Source organism: Jatropha curcas, chromosome 1 (assembly GCF_041381405.1).
Source record: "Jatropha curcas cultivar XTBG-Jc1 chromosome 1, XTBG_Jcur_1.0, whole genome shotgun sequence".
Lineage (NCBI taxonomy): Eukaryota > Viridiplantae > Streptophyta > Magnoliopsida > Malpighiales > Euphorbiaceae > Jatropha > Jatropha curcas.
In genome coordinates this window covers 22367005-22369925 of record NC_143151.1, presented here as the reverse complement: position 1 = coordinate 22369925, position 2921 = coordinate 22367005, and the positions used below count along the sequence as shown (strand labels likewise).

General features: G+C 37.8%; 1 long non-coding RNA gene across 1 annotated transcript; it reads right to left on the bottom strand.

Moving 5' to 3' along the window:
* Window positions 1-673: 673 nt before the first annotated feature.
* Window positions 674-2921, bottom strand: LOC149499157 (uncharacterized). Its single transcript, XR_016319678.1, has 3 exons — window positions 2480-2921; window positions 1686-1766; window positions 674-878 (listed from the first exon to the last, which is right to left on the bottom strand). It is a non-coding gene; the product is annotated as an uncharacterized LOC149499157 (long non-coding RNA).

The following is a 2921-nucleotide window of genomic DNA, read 5'->3' as shown; positions in this document are numbered from 1 at the left end:
CAATTTTATTTTATAAAAGTGACTTCATTTAACCCAATTTTATTCAAGGCCTATTATTTAGAAAAACTGGTCAGGCGAACCAATGAGGTTCTAGGTAAGGGAATCGGGTACGTCGGCCCGTTGGAAGCCGACGGCCGGAAAAATCGGCCTCTTTTAACCTACGATTTCTAATTTTATTTTATTTTAGAAAAGCCAATTTATTTAATTAAACCCAACCCGAATAAATCGAACCGAGTTCCTATGTGAAAAATTAATTAATCGTCCCAATTAGGTTCATTCATTGCATTCATCACAAATTAATCATCACATCCACCATTCATCCACAATATATCAAATAAAATTAAAAGACCTGCTCTTGCCTTATGGTTAAAGGCGGGCCACAAACCGAGTTTAATAATATAATCAATAACAAACAATAAATAATAAATCCTAAAATCTCATAATCACAATAAATTAATTGATTTGGTTTGACTAAAACATAATTTGCCCATTATTGATCATTTTCCGGATTAAGATTAAAAATCTACTTACTGACATGAAATTAAAATAAGATAAACAAAATATTTTGGAATTTCAAGGCAGTCGCATCACTGTCACGACCCATTTCCATGGACCGGACCGGCACTAGGACCTGGGTGGGCTTAAGGCCCCCGAAGCCCGTAGTAAGCCTATATTATGCAAATCTCATTTACTATTCATAACTGTGGATACAGGCCCAATAATCTATTTCAATTATGTATCACTAGTACAGTTCATCTACAACCCACTAGAATACAATTGCGGAACTCTACCTGTACATTTACATCATCATTTATTTATCGTTTACAGTCTTCTATACTTATGTCTCAACTCCATAGGATTTTTCTTTCTTCTATTACCTGGAAAAAAAAAATAGGCAGGCAGGAGTGAGCGCCAAACTCAATGAGTAGGGTTAGATAACCCTCTCACCCCACACAATCATACAGATGCTAAAATATTTTTATTTGTTTATCGATTAAATTTATGATCATGCAGTGTCACACAAATGACAATACAACAGCAACCACAATTATTATCACCTTCATATAATCACATCACGTGGAAATTAGTCAGTGGCACCACCTGAAACCCCAACGAGCCGTCCTCACACATGGCTCGCCCTCTCATACATGTGCACCAGGGAGCCGATCCCCCATACGGCCAACTGGTCTAATCCTCACTGACCAGTCCTCTCATTGTTTTTCCATTCTCTCTTTTCTTTTCCATACCAACAGGAGGCAACCCGGTGGTCTCCATCCAATCTAGATCATCAAGTGCTCACAACAGGAGGCCACCCTGCGGGCTACAATCAAATCTAGATTATCAGGTGCGCAACAACAAGATGCCATCCTGTGGTTTTCCATACAATCCATATCATCAGGTGCACACGGGGGCGCCGATCTCCCATTTTCCCGGCCGACGGTCAACTATCACATCATATTCAGGATCCATATCACAAACCGTCCTCACAAACCCATGGTGGTCCACTTCATCCCAATTCCACACAAACAAGGCACAGTATATTCATAGCACAAGTAATCAAACAACTTTCAATATCAACAAATAGTACATCATAATATGGCAATTCAACAAAATAATGCATGCCAACATTTAGCCGTGAATGCATGAATGCAGGCGGATGATACTAGTTATCTAACACTACTCACAGTTCTTTATTGTCCTTTAAAGGACTGTCTTATAGCCACATGCTTCCAGCTTTTGTTCTCGCATTTTGGTATTCCATAAACCTTTAAAATAAACAATAAAATTATAAGTAAAAATTTTAATTTGACAGATTATATTTCTTATTCGTGTATTAGTCTTGGTTATCAGTTATTTAATTCACTTATTAATTTAAACTATATATATATATATATATATATATATTGGATTTCCTTATTTATTTATTTATTCTAAGTTATTGCCTTTAAATAAAACGTTTAGTTAGTTGTTAAGTAATATTTTATGATAATACTAACATAAATATGAATATTAATAATGATTATAATTTTAGTCGGTATTTAATTTATTAAACTATATATAAATTCATTACTCTTGTTTATTTATTTATTTGTTTATATATTTCAGATAAGTGCCGTTAGTAAATTAATGTTCCATAATAAATTTTATTTTATTTTCTACCAAAATTTCGACAGCACCTCCCCTACAATTCAACTATCCACCAATTAACTCAGTCAATCATTTTATCAAGTTCTCATAGCCCAATCCAGCGGGCAATCAATCCAGTCAATTAGCCCGTCCTTCACATTTATCCACATCAACAATATTTTGTTAATTTTTCTTTAATTCCATAAATCATAATTTTCCAGCAATTTTATTTATTACCAGAATTTAATTTTAATTAATCACGTATATTTTTATTAACCGACGGATCAACACTAAATTAAATTAATTCAACTAATCAAACTTGCTAAATGAAATTATTAGAATTAATTTATACCCGAAATTTAGAAATTTCTGTCGCAGGTTGCTAGATCGGACTTTTACGCGTGCCGGATCGAAACTACGCGCGCTAGAAGCGGCTGGACCACCTGAGGTCGACGCATGAGGGGCTGAGTTGCAGTGGTGGCGCGATCTGGCGGCGGAGTAGCTGGCGGTGCAATGGCAGGCGCGACAGATCTGCTCCTGGTGGTCGGAGGCGCGCTGGAGCTGCAACTAAGCTGAGGCACAACTGACACGTTGAGGCGCTGCTCCTGCCGACGGTGCTCGCCTGGACAGAGGCTAAGAAGAACGGCGAGCGACAGTGAGGAGCGGCAGTGGCGCGCGATGGCTCCGCTTGAACTGGTGGAGGCGCGATCTGCTTCTGCCAGCAACGGAGTCGCAGGCGCAGGAAAGAAAAAGAAAGAAAGAAGAAAAAGAAGAAGAAGAGAGGAGGAGGAGGA